This window comes from Enhydra lutris, unplaced genomic scaffold (genome assembly GCF_002288905.1).
Source record: "Enhydra lutris kenyoni isolate GAN:26980312 unplaced genomic scaffold, ASM228890v2 scaffoldscaffold38, whole genome shotgun sequence".
NCBI lineage: Eukaryota > Metazoa > Chordata > Mammalia > Carnivora > Mustelidae > Enhydra > Enhydra lutris.
Genome location: NW_019154122.1, coordinates 13,430,787 through 13,444,217, shown reverse-complemented (window position 1 = coordinate 13,444,217; position 13,431 = coordinate 13,430,787). Strand labels below are relative to the sequence as shown.

At 56.7% G+C, this 13,431-nt stretch overlaps 1 protein-coding gene across 1 annotated transcript in view; it reads left to right on the top strand.

The window, feature by feature from the left end:
- Window positions 1-1,547: 1,547 nt before the first annotated feature.
- The window catches only part of LOC111154739 (splA/ryanodine receptor domain and SOCS box containing 1), a 47,866-nt gene continuing 35,982 nt past the window's right edge, over window positions 1,548-13,431 (top strand). Inside the window, exon 1 of the mRNA XM_022514622.1 lies at window positions 1,548-1,595. The gene's annotated coding sequence lies outside the window, so the exon portion shown is untranslated. The remainder of the gene's footprint in view (window positions 1,596-13,431) is intronic.

Here is a 13,431-nt window from a genome sequence, read left to right as displayed (position 1 = left end):
CTGAGCACCAGCTACGTGCCAGCCATTGTTTCAGGCAGGGGGTCAGAGCAGAAACAAAACAGACCCGAGGGTGATAATTAACCTTCACTGTGTCTGGGGGAGAGCTGCCCTCTGTGTGTCGGGAGCATCTCTATCTTGTGGGTCTACCTGCAACACCTCCTCCCTCCCTCCCTTCCTCCATCCCCCCGCTGGGCTTTAAGCCCCTCTCACCTGTCCTCCCCACTGTCCTTTACAGATGTGGTGTCCCTGTTCCCTGTTTAGCAGGTCTTGGAAGGTTCTAGAGAGCCAGGAAACCCCTTTGTATCTTATTGTCCCAGAGCACTCAATTGATGGGGCATCTTGTACCCACAGTGGACTTGCTCAGGGTTCCTGATTTATTCCTTGACACTCAAGGGAAGCCTGTACCCACCCCCTTTCTGCTCTGTATTTCAGGCAGTGGAGCAGGAGAAATGGTTCACCTGATGATAGGAGCTGGGGCCAGTCTCCCTGCTCAGTGCCTGTCCGTGGGGCTTGTGAGGAAGACAGGAGGCACCATGGGGTCTTGAGAGATGTGGTGGGAGTTGCTGAAACCCCTCAGGGCAGACCGCTTGGTCCTAGCACTGTGGCTGGGACACTGTGAGGCTCAATGGGAACTTGTCGAATGAACCCCACTCCTGCTGATCTTGACCTTCCTTTTGAAGGTGCCCTGGTGGATGGGCTCTGTGTCTCTTTATTTCCTTGGTGGGGGGAGGAGGGTTTTCAATTATGTCACTGGCAGTTTTAAGGCCATACCTGCTCCTGTGGCTGTTGAGGTGGGATGGAATTATGGGATGTTCTGCTTCATGAAAGGTTGGTATGACTGGGAGGGGTCACCCCCAAGGCTCCAGTGGAAGAACCTCTCCCCCTTTTTTAAACAAGCATCCTCGCCTCTGCTCCATTCACATCTTGGACTCCCCGAGTCTCTGACCCACTCCCTAGACTGGACAAGGGACACACTTTGGCTGAAAAAGCCATTAGTGTGCTTATAGGTGTTGGAGATAGTCCTGTCCCCCCTCAAACCTTCTCCTCCGACCCCACATCCCCACACCTGACAAAAGCCCTTAAACCTTTCTAGTTCAGTCTGCGGAGGCATCCCAGGCGGCGTGCCTGAAGCATTTGCATTCCTAGGACTTAGCCCGATGCTTTGAGTGTCAAGTTTCTGGGTTAGTGGTACAGGGAGCGGGAAGCCAGAGCTCTTTACAAAGAAAGCATGTGTGTGGTGGAATTCCAAATATCCTGGATGGCATGGGGTGGCCTCCAAGCCTCAGAGCGAATTCTTGGGGGGAGAGCAGACCCTGTGTGACCTTTGTATGCACACCCTGACCTTGGTACCTGCTGGGGAGATGTCTGGGCAGCTCCGAACACTTACTATTCAGCCAGATGTGGGTGAGAGTTCCGTTGGGGCTGCGTAGGCAGCGGCGAGGGAGGCAGACACGGCCGCTCAGTGCTGTACATGATCGCCTCTGAGACCCACGGAGAGAAAGGGTCACCATTTTTTTTTTTTTTAAATAAGCTGCCGAGGGTCACCGGACCATGTCATGGACGCCAGGACCAGTCTGATTTCAGCGATGTGAACCGTGAGTCATCCTGAGTCATGAGAGGCAGAATGGGGGCATTGGACTGGCCAGAGGCACGGTCAAGTTCATGGGGGATGTTCGTTCAGCTGTGGGGGGTAACCGGGGTGGCAGGTCATGGGCAGAGTGGGGTAGGGGGCAGTGAGCAGCAGCAGCAAGGTCCAGGCTCTCTGGGCGTGTTTGCAGCTGGGATCTGCAACCTCCAACCCAATCGGGGAGCAGCCCTGACGTGTCTGTTGTGCAGAAAGGCAGAGGCTATCCTGGGTAACGCGAACCTGGGACTAGCAATGGGCAAGGGCTTCCAGCACCTGCTCCCCTGAGCTCCCATCCTTTAGTAGTGACTCAAATCCCCAGGGCTTAGTCCCTGGGGCCGGAGCTCCTTCTTTGCCTTGGACCTGTCTCTGTGCCTTCCCTTTCAGGAGCACTTAGTACGAAGCCGGCACCGGGATGCATGTGTACCGGCCTCACCTAACCCTGAAGCCACCCCTGTGGACACAGATACGGTTCTTGTCCTCATTTTGCAGATGGGGAAACAGAGGACCTGAACATCTCAGGTCTTTGCTGGGGAAGGGTCAGAGCTGGGAATTAACCCATCTCTGATGTTCACTGGTTTTTGGGGGATTAGCGTTGGTCGTCCCCCCGTTCATAGGGCGACCTGACTAATGGTCGATTGAGAGCAAGTGTCTGTGAATACGGCCCAGAGTGATGAGTGTTCCTCAAAGCTACGAGAGATGGTGTAATTCTTGGGGAGAGGTGTGTGTACGGGCTCCTGGGCCAACATTCTGGGGATGCCAGGACCACCTCTGGTTCTACCAAGGCTGAAAATTGGCAGAATATTCCAGAAGGTCAGGAGAACCAGAGCAAGGTGGCAAGTTTTTGAGCTGATCAGCCCCACTCCGGCCACTCCGACGGTCAGCAGGGGTGGGGGTGCAGCTGTGGGGGCCCCTGGGATCGGGGGGAGTGCCGTGTCGGACCACCAGACACCTCCTCCCCCCCACCCCAGCCTCCCTTTCCTTTGCCGTCTGGCTGTGTCAGACGTCTGGGCTTGCAGGGAGGTTCCTGAATGGGCCTTGGAAAGAGGTCACTCCCTTCCCGCGCTGCTGGCACTGACCCACATGTGACCTTCCCCGTGGTGACAGTGTCTGGCTGTCCCTCTTTGATGCTGTCCGTGGAGGGGCTGCGAATGTCTGGGGGCAAGGCGCTCCGCCCCGCCCCACCTCTGCTCTGGCCTCCCAGGACCTCGCACTCTGCGGCCCCTCCTCCCCTCGGCCACGCTGGGAAGGGGAAGTCCACAGTCCTGACCCTCTGAGCATCAGACTTTTCCTCTCCACGAAGCGCCCCAGCTGGGCTGGCGGCTCGGACTGTCTAGATGGAACAGACCAGTTCCTGCTGGGCTGGAGCCGAGGCGGATGGGCGGCCCCACTGGCCCCTCTCTGGCCCTGCAGCCCCTCTGCCTGGCGCTCAGCAGTGGACCTTCCTTCCGAAAAATCCCTGGGGTTTTTCCGTCTCTCCCCTGGCTGGCTGGGGGAGCTGTCCCTCAGGGCCTGCAGGTGGAGATCATGGTGAGTCTTGGGAGACGTTCCTGTGTAGCCTGGGTGCCAAGGCTGACCCCAAAGGTCCCCGCTCCTCGTGTCCTGATGCCCAGAAGGCCGTGCTGGGCTGCGTTGCCGCCTCACCTGGGCCTGGAGCTCTGTCTGCCATGGAGGGCTGAACTCGGGCTTAACTTTTAGTCTTGGAGTCCAGAAGTGCATGAAGCAGAGAATGGAGAACGTGAGACCCACCTCCCCTCGAGGAGCTGTTTTCTTCTCACAGTTGACTGCCCCTGTGTCTTTGGGCGCCTGGAGCCCCACTGGGCAGATTCTGGGGAAGTGGCCTTTGCAGATCCCTAGGGCTCCTAGGCCTCCAGGGAACCAGGCCGTGTCCTTGTCACTGACGCTCCTGCTGGGTGTCCGGAGGGGGGGTGAGTCGTCAGGGTCCACTGTGATGCTCACAGGTGGGAGGGCCCTGCCACTTGGGGCCTCGGAGGCACAGGCTATGTGCCTTTTCCCTTCTTTCCTCCCTGTAGCCAGTGGAAAGTTCGGGGGGAACTTTTTCTGTAGGAAGGAGAACCAGGATACAGACCCCAAGGGGCGGGGGGTCACGTGCAGGCTCTATGCACACCAGCCATGGGGAGGGCACCTGAAATCCAGCTCCAGAACCCCTGCTCGGGGCACCCTGGTTACTGCCTTCAGTCACGGCTCCCGGGGGCTTTTTCTCTTTCTTCTTCCTACGCTTTTTAGGGTGTATCTTGTATGCGTGCCAAAGTAAGGGACCAAACCCCAGGGGATGAGCACTGCGTTCGTGCCTCTCTTAGCAAGCTGCGAGTTGATGAGTCAGATGCAGCCGGCACGGGCTCGGGTGGGCGAGCACTTGCGTCTTTTCACCATGTGGACCCACTGCGGGCACGGCGCCGGCACAGAGTGGGGCCGCACGTTTCCTCACGTCAGTGAATTGCCTCCCGATGAGCCGTGGTCACACCTGCCTCCCTCCTCTGGGGCAGATTCCACCACCACCCCGAGCTCGCCGCATAGTAGGTCCTCAGCGAGGTCTTGGTGGGGAACGTGGGTTGCGTCCGGTGCTGTTGGCATGTCCCTTGACGTCCTCTGTGGTGTCTCTGGGCCCAGCCTTGGAAGGGTCCGCTTGGAAGGGCTTGGGTCCGGACACTGTGTCCCTGACAGGGAGGCCAGCCGGCTGGGGATGCAGCAGCGTCAAGACAAAGGCCTAGTTGTGCCCTAGGAGAAAACCCAAACCTGGATTCCCTGTGGCTGAAGCTGCCAGTGCCCAGCCCTCCGTGTTCCCATAAAGGGAACTTTGTGTGTGGCTGCCGGCGGGGAGGAGGGGGTAGCCGGCGCCTCCCCGCACCCAGCCTCTCCCCGGGAGCGGGTGTGCCGCCTGGGAGCCGCCGCCCGCTGTGATGATAACTTCTGTGATCCCTGACCTCTCTGAGCCGACACTGGCCAGACGGTCGCATTTGGGACAATCAGTCTGTTCTCCGTGTCACGGGGCCAGCACTGTCGGATCCAGACCAGACACATTCTTTCTTGGAAACCCGAGTGGGGGCGGGTGGTAGGGACAAGGCTGGGGTGGGAGGTGCCCTGTGAGCGGGTCCGTGCCAGGCGGGCAGCGGGGGGCTGTGGGAGTCCCATCTGGAAGCCCAGCTGCTGCCCCTGAATGGGGGGCTTGTGTGCACCCTTGAAATTAGGACCCCAGGGCTCAGCGTGTGGCAGCTGACGGAGCCCTGCTTCTGCTCCCACTGCTGACTCGGGGTTTTCCACGAAAGGGCAGCCGGCACAGGCAGAGAGGAAAGGGGCCAAGACTGTCTCCTGCTGTCTGGGCTCGTCTGCCCTGCCCACTAGGGATGGTTTGGGCTGTTTAGGGGTGAGCTCTTGCCGTGTTTGGAGACCGGGTTCTCAAGGAATGAGGGGGCAGGAAGGCAAGTGGGGACAGAAAGTCTGCAGATCCATTGGGGGAAGTTTCTAGAGCAGATAGGGGACAGAGAGGGGGGTGCCTGACTCTACCTTCCAGAAGCGGTCCATGCAGGTAGCATTTCCGTGGAGCTTGGCAGTGTGGAGGGTGGCACTGTGGAATGGAAGGAGCTACTCACTCATTCTACAGGTATTCATTGAGCACCTACTGTGTACCGGGACTGTTCCAGGCCCTGGAACGTAGAGGTAAACAAGATACCTGCCGTTATGAGGCAAGTGTTCTCAGTGGGGAGCAGGTCTTAAGCAGATAACCAAGAATATCATCAGAAAGTGCTGCGGGGAAGAGCTGAGTGGGGTCCAGGGATGGGAGTGCTGGGGGCGGAGAATGTTTGCCATTTAAAGTAGGGTAGCTGGGAAAGGCCTCTGTGATGAGGCGACCTTTGAGCAGACGTCTGGTGGAAGTGAGGGAATAGCCATCTGGGTATCCAGGGCCAGTGCACCTGGTACCATGCAGAGGGCGTGGGAAGTGCAAAGGCCCAGAGGTAGGGGCTTATTAGCATGTGCTGGGAACAGCCAGAAGGCCAGGGAGGCAGGACAGAGTGTGGAAGGGGAGAAGGGAGAGGGAGTGCATGGGGCTGGGCTGTGAGGGCCTGTGGGCCACTGTGAGACACTACTCTTCAGTGAGTGGAACCACTGGAGAGTCTGGGCAGAGGAGACTGGTGTTGAGGCCCAGGAGGGGCCAGTGAGGTGGGCAAGATGGCTGGGGTCTGGATGCATGGAAGGTAGGCCTGATAGGGTTTGCTCCTGGACAGGCTCGGATTTCTGCCTTGTCACTTGTATATACCATGTTGATGGATAAGGTGCACTGCTCTGAGGCAGGGTTTCTCCTTCCTCCTTCAGCAAACATTTATTTGGTGCCTGCTGTGTGCCAAGCTCTGGGCTGGGTACTAGAGCAGCCTGGTGCCTGCTTCAAGGAGGGGGAGCCAGGAAAGAAAACCAGCCACAGTGTCTCTCGCTGGAGTGAGCCGACCAAGGGGCAGGGCTCGGGTGCTCAGCACATGTTCGAGAAACCAGTTAATGAATGTAAACAATGCACAGGTGCTGAGAGGCACAGAGTAGGGGCATCTACGTGACATGGGGAGGAGGCCAGAAGGCTTTCCAGTGGGAACGTGTCTATTCAAAGTCTCCGTGTAAAGAAGTCTGGTAACTCTAGGATGCTTGGGTGGAAGAAACAGTATGAGCAAAAAAGTAGTCTTCAAAAAGCTTGTCTTGTGAATCAATTTGGACTTTCCCATTTGCAAAGGACAGACAACCCAGTACAAATAGCCTTAAGCAAAAAGAAGCTGGTTTGCTGAACTGGATGAAGCTGCTAAAAAGTCAAGCGGTTTCAGGCATGGCTGGATCCAGGGGCTCAAACCTCAGCATCAGCTAGTGCCTCTCGGTCTTTAAGCACTTGCCTTCTTTGTTTTTGGCCTTGTTCTCAGAAGGTATTTAAGCCAAGGTCCCAGGACTGGTTCTGAGTAGTCTCACTGTCACAGGGGTGGGTGATGCCCTGATACAGTCTCCCGAGACCGGGTGCCCACCCCTAGAGCCTGGGGTAGAGCAGTACCTATCCTGGCCCAGGGTGGGGGGTGGGGAGGGGGAGCCCTCCTCGACAGAATCGAGCTGCATCACCGGAACGTGAAGACCCCCACCCCAACTTGTTAGGGACCCCGTGCCTGTTTTCAATGGGTGGTTATTTGTGTCTGGTGGGCAAGGCTGGTGGCAGGGAAGGATTGGAAAGGAGGCCAGAGAGGTAGTCAGAACCAGGGCATGTGAGAGTTTGACCATTGTTTCTGAGGTGGCCCTGTGCCTGGTACATCGTGGCTGCTCAGTGAACTTAGCTGCAATGACCTGTTTCATGGGCGCCTCCAGATGGTTCCAAGCAGGGAAGCGGCACGGTGAGATGAGTGCATGAAGGGGCACTGTGCAGGGCCCGGGCCTGGTGACCGCCTGGGAGGACTCGAGCTGTCAGGACCTCGGGGGCAGGCTCCGGGCACGGCCGGGGGCAGGGGAGGCCCATCTTGCTCCCGCCTCCTCGGTGGTGGGCCCTCGTGCTGGCTGTCATGCTCCTGTCCCTCGGAGGCCAGCTAGACCCATTCGGGTGGCAGACTTGAAGCCCGGCATCCTCATCCTCGCGGCCCTCGTCTCACTGGGGAGCCGTGGCCTCCGCGTCCCTCTTCGCCGCAGGCTGATGCTTATGGCGGTTGAGCAGGTGTGTTTCTCGAAAAGCAGCCTGTTGTCCGGTGAGGCTGGGCCCCCTTTTCCCTTTGGCAGCCCTGCTTCCTGGACTGGCACTAAGCTCCCTGCGGTTGAATTTTTTTGCTTCAGAAACCTCGAGGGAAGATGTGTTTGTGTCCCTGCGTCTGCCCCACTCCTCCCGGGAGAGAAAAGATGCTACAAGGGGTCGGGAGTCTCTGAGGTCAGAGTGCATTCTGTGTGTCCCCGGGGGTGTGGCTGGGCTGGCCCCTGGCATTGGAGAGGTCACGCAGAATGTTCTCTGTGGGGCCGAGTTTGTCCTTCCCTGCCTTTGGTCGGTGGGGCCGTTGGTATCCTGAGATTTCCTGAGGAGTGAGGCGTTGGGGAAGGGCCTGTTGGGGAAGGCCTGGGTTTGGTCCCAGCACTCCCCCAGGGCTGCTCAGGTTACTTATCTGAGCTTGCGCCAAGGGGCCACCAGACGACCCTGTGGGAGCCCCTGGAGCCCCCTGAAGTGTCTACAGAAGATCAGTGGGTGGCATCTGGTCAGGGCTCCAAAGTTCCCCTTGAGCAGCTCCCCTGGGGTCACTGCCTATGGCCTAGTGTTTCCCTGGTGGGTGGCCTGGCCTGGGAGGGCTGCAGCGGGGGCTGCTGGAGGCCCAGTGTGGGAACTGGGGGGTAGGCCTGAGAACCCCTCAAGGCTGCTGGGCCAGAGGAAACACCTCCCAGAAGGGTGCCACAGGTCGCTCCCCACCCCCATGCCCCCGCCATCTTCCCTCCCCGGCCTGGCAGAGGCGCGAACCCCGAGCTGGCCGTGTCCAAGGGGCTTTCCTCATTACTGCAGTTCAGTCTGCGTTGGCTTAATTTGAAAGACTTATTGCCTCTGAGTCAAAACACAAAAATCCCCCTGGATGTGCCACGGAGTTTGCCGTTGAAGGAGGAACTGGCACCTTCTCGGGGGCGGGGGCGGGGGCGGGGGGGTGCGGTCCCTAATCCTTTGCTTCCTGCCTGTAGCCAGGAGGCTTCTGGGATCGGAGACCCCAGCCTCTCCCAACCCAGGGCTCCCCTGGGACGGGTGCTCAGGGCTGGGTAGACAGCGGGGTGAGTGCCCGGCCTGTGATCCAACTGGGAAGAAGCCTGGCCCCCCGCCCGGCCTCGAGGCCCAAGCACCTGCTTGTGCCGCCTGATGCTGGGAGCCCACGGCCTCCGGGGCACCTCTCCTGAGATGGTCTGGCTGGATGGGGGAAGAAATTCGTAGTTTGATTTTTTTTTAAAACCTCTTCCTGTTTGATTTCTATTTTTTTGATGTGTGTTTCATAACGTACGTCATCTCTCGATACAAAAACAGGTGAGTATCATGTACGCACAATGTATCTTTCGGGGGATATGTACTGAAAAGTTCACTAATCCCGTGCATGACCAAAAAAGGCTGGTATGTGGTGCTGCGTGCGGGGCTCTGGTTTGTGAAGGGAGGGGGCACCCCCGAGGTCCGGGGAAGGAGGGTGAGGGTGGGCGGGGCGCAGCGGACAGCAGCATCCTGGCCTCACCCTGTGCTCGGGCATCGTGTCTCATCCTGGGCATGTGGATGTGGGGCCCTGGGGCTCTTGGAGGAATTTGGGGGAGAGGTTTAGCCCATTTCTTCCATGGTAGACACCATCTCCTAAGGTCTAGACCAAGGGCCATCGAGCTCTAAGAGCCAGAGAGTAAATATTCAGGGGTTTTGTGGACCATGGGATCTCTCCATGGCAACTACTCGTAGCAAGCACGAAAGCAGCCAGGAGATGGTATGGCCACAGAAGGGCATGGCTGTGTACCGATAAAACTTTATGGACAAAAATTGAAAGCTATCCAGACTGGCCCATGGGGCATTGTTGGCCAAACCCTGGTCTGGATTAAGAGGATGGGGCCCAGCACGGCTGAGAGCCAGCTGCTGTCACCCACCAAAAAGCAAGCCCCTGACCTTGCCGTCACAGATGAGTGTTCCAGCCAGATGCACACGTGGGCTTGGCGGGGGGGTGAGTTTGCAGAGCTGGGGCAGGTCAAACTCTCAAACAGAGAGTTTGCTGAGCTGGGGCAGGTCAATGTCCCCTTTCCATGACATAGCAGAGCACCCCCAGCTCCAGCACTTTCTTGCTCTGGTCCTCTTGAACCAGATAATCATGGCAGCGGTAGGAGGCGGGGCCCCTGGTCATGGTAGAATCACAAAGAAACAGAAACCTAAGGCCCATGGCAGTTGAAATGCGGTTGAAATGTCTCACTTAGAGTGACACAGAGGGCTGGGGACAGTGTTGGGATGGAGTCTCTGCTCGGTCACTTCCCTCCTGGCTCAGGAGAGCCATGGAGTTGGGGTGCCCCCTCCCCACCCTGATAGAGTCCTAGATGCAGGTGTCCTAGGTTGGCCTTCTGTCCATGGCGACACAAAGACAGTTTTGTCCAGGAGCACACTGCGTCCGTTCCCGTCTGGCTTTGCAGTTGAGGCACTGATACCGGCAGGATCTTTTTTTGATGTAGGGGCTGTCCTTGCTCTGGATGAAATTTAGGGTACCACTGACACCTTCACCCCAGGTCGTAGCCACTGAAAATGTCTGCAGGTGTGGCCTAATGTCCCCTTGGTGGGGGTTGGGGGGTAAAATCACTCCAGTTGAGAATCACTGCTGTGTCTTAAGCTAGTTAAGCTAGTAAGCATGGACCCTGTGTTTTCTGGGATCGCTGATCATGGTAGAAAGTTGGGCTGATGCTCTGACCGATTATAGAGACTCCCCAGGGGGCACAGGGCAATGAGGGAGGCAGCCCAGGCAGGAAGCTTCAAGAGTCCCGAAGGCATGAGAAAGTACACGGGTGGTTCTGTGCTGCATCATGGTTGGTGGCCACCTGTTGAGCAGTTCCTGGATGGGGAGACACGGCAGAAGCGGGGGACAGAGGTGAAATCCGGAGTGGATGGAGGACATGCGCCCCGGGCAGAGGACTTCATGCGAGGGCAGGAGGGGAATGAACTTGTAGGCGGGGAGTGATGGAATGTTCAGGAGTGTGATGCAGGGTAGTGGGCGGGATATATGAAGAGGGCACGGAACAGTGGGATGGAGAATCTTCTGGAAGGTGAGCCTCACAGCCGACTGAGAAGGCGGTGCTGGAGTCTGGGAGACCTTGGACAATCAGCTGGAATGACAGCGAGCTTGGGTGTGGACGAGGGGGTTGTGGGCAATGTTCTGTGGGTAGTGTCATGCTACAGACATTTTCTTCTCGAAACTTTGGTGGTATGAAGCTTTTGGAGCCTTCTCTTGGACTGATTCCCAGAGTCTAGGAAGGAAGGTTGCACTGAGGGACACACACCTGGTTTGGAGTGGCCTGCGGGCAGGTGGCCAGGTTTGTGCCAAGAGAGAGAAACCAGACGGTCCGTGTGGGTCTCACAGCACCGTTCTGTGTAGGCAGGGTGTCTGTCCTTTATCACCGAAGGTTGTGGAACAATTGCTAGGTGTCTGAGTTAGGGTGCGGCATACACCAGGGTTTCTTCCCAGACTAACAAGTTCCTGAGAGGAACGGGACCGCACCTGATAGTTGGTGGGTTGGCGGATTAGTTAGTTGGTTAGTTAGTTGTCATTCAAGGTGATGTGGAACGTGCAGGGGATTCTGGAGGGCCACTTGGCTCTGTAGTGACAGCCTCCCAGGTCGGTGAGTAGGGTACCTGACATTGGCAGTTATGTGGGCCGAATGGAGGGCGGCGGGGCCGGGAGGAACTGGTCGGAGCGAGCAAAGGAGTAGAGTGAGCCTTTCTGTGACAAAGGGGGCTGAGATGCATGTGGGAGCAGCAAGGGGTGCCCAGTTCAGAAGTCTGGACTTGATCCTAGAGGCAGGATGGAGCCACCGACGGCTTTAGGGCGAGGACGTCATGGTGAACGCCACCCGCGCGCGAAGGAGATGACATGTGCATGGTGCTGGGGCTTTTTTCACAAGGCGTTCCCAGGAGACACGACTCGATCTGAATCGGCATGGCTCGTAGTCGTCAGTTCTGCACAGAAAAAATACAGGGTTCGGTGCTCTCAACCCTCGTGCTTTTCTGTGTGTAACTGTTTTCCACCATGAAGATACCTTTACTGTGCCTGCTTACAGTGTGCAGTCATTGCGGGGACTCTGAGTGACGCGTGATGTGTAAACACAAAGAAGCACACACCACCCGATCCCGAGGTCCCCGCACGAGCTCTCTGACCCCGGCCGTGTGGGGCTGACGCGACCCACACATTCGCACCTTCAGGCAGACACACTGGGAACGTTATTTCGCATCTGCCTACGACCCACTTCCCTTTTGTCCCTCTCGTCCCCACTCCAAACTGATGGTAACTCAGAGCTTGTCTTTCCAGCCTTCTTTTTCTTGAATTGCAGTGAAATCCGAGTAATAAGCTTTACCATGATGTGTTAGTCTTCTCGGCTTGCTCTAAGACAATACTGCAGGCGGCGGGCTTAACCAGTAGACATGTCTCGTGGTTCCGGAGGCTGGACGTCCAAGGTCAGGGTGCTGGCAGGTGTGGTGTGTGGCGAGACCCTCTTCCTGGCCGGCACACAGCTGTCTTACTGTGTACTCACCTGGTGGAGAGAGAGATCATCTCTCCAGGCTTTCTTCTTGGAAGGGCACTAACCCCATTCTTCGGGGCTCTGCCCTCTTGACCTCAGTACCTCCCAAAGGCCTGATCTCCTCATAGGTTCACATTGGGGGTTAGGATTTCAACATATGCATTTCTGGGGGACACACCCTGCGAGTCCAGAGCGTATCTTAACCATTTTAAAATGTACGGTTCAGTAGCGTTGCACACATTTATGGGGTTTTATGTCCACTGCCAACATCCGTCTTTAGAACACTTCATCTTGTAAAACTGAAACTCTGTCCTCATTAAACAACAGCTCTCTCTCTCTCTCTCTCTCTCTCTCTCTCTCTCTCACACACACACACACACACACACACCCCAGACTTAGGCAGCCACCATTCCGATTTCTTTTTCTTTTAAAAATTCAATTTTATGGGGCGCCTGCATGGCTCAGTGGGTTGAGCCGCTGCCTTCGGCTCAGGTCATGATCTCAGGGTCCTGGGATCGAGCCCTGCGTCGGGCTGTCTGCTCAGCAGGGAGCCTGCTTCCTCCTCTCTCTCTGCCTGCCTCTCTGCCTGCTTGTGATCTCTGTCAAATAAATAAATAAAATCTTTAAAAAAAAATTTAAAAAATTCAATTTTATTCCTCATTTTTTAAAAAAACATTTATTTATTTATTTGAGAGAGAGAAAGAGCGAGTATGGCGGGGTTGGGGGACAGAAGGAGAGAAGCTCCAAGCAGGCTCCCACCAAGCGTGGAGCCTGACGCGGGGTTCGATCTCACAACCCATGAGATCGTGACCTGAGCTGAAACCAAGAGTCAGATGCTTAACCAATGGAGCCCCTATTTCTGATTTTTCATATGAACAAAAATTGTAACATTTTGAACTATTTGTAGGGTGCAGAATTCCAAAGGTATAATTCAATCGTGAAAAGTCTCCCCTCATCGACTCCTGTTCCACAGACACCCCAGTCCCCTCCACGGAGCATCAGATGGAGTCATTTCCTTGGGGAGGAGTCCATCCAGACTGGCCGTGCTTACGGGACCGTGCGTGTGTGGGACATGTGATGTGTTACAGTACATAACGACAACATATTATATGTGATATACTCTTTTTCTCTTTTTCCCTGAAATGGTGACACACTATATTATACTGTATTGTACTTTGCTTTAGAGAAACAGTTCTGGGCTTATGTTGGGGCTCCCACATTCTTCCAGATCACTCCCTGCCGTGCCCCGTGCTGCCCCCGGCCCTGGGGGCACCAGTGGAGCACCTCACAGGGTTCCCTTTCCGTCTGGCTTCTGACTAGGATCAGCCCGTGGGAAGCTCAGAGAGAAGGAGGGAGAAGAGTGCAGTCAAGATAGACCCTGTGAGGTCCCTGTGAGGTCCCTCGCTCTGGCCGTGTCTGGCCATGGGCCTCTGCTGCTTTCCAGCGTACCACCAGCTTCTTCTGGAAGACCTGTGCTTAGGTTGGAAGTTTGTCCTTTGGGCGTGGGGTAGGTGAGAACCCGCTGTCCTAACCCCCCGGTGGCCGGTGGCCACAGTCTCCCCTCCCAGCCTCCT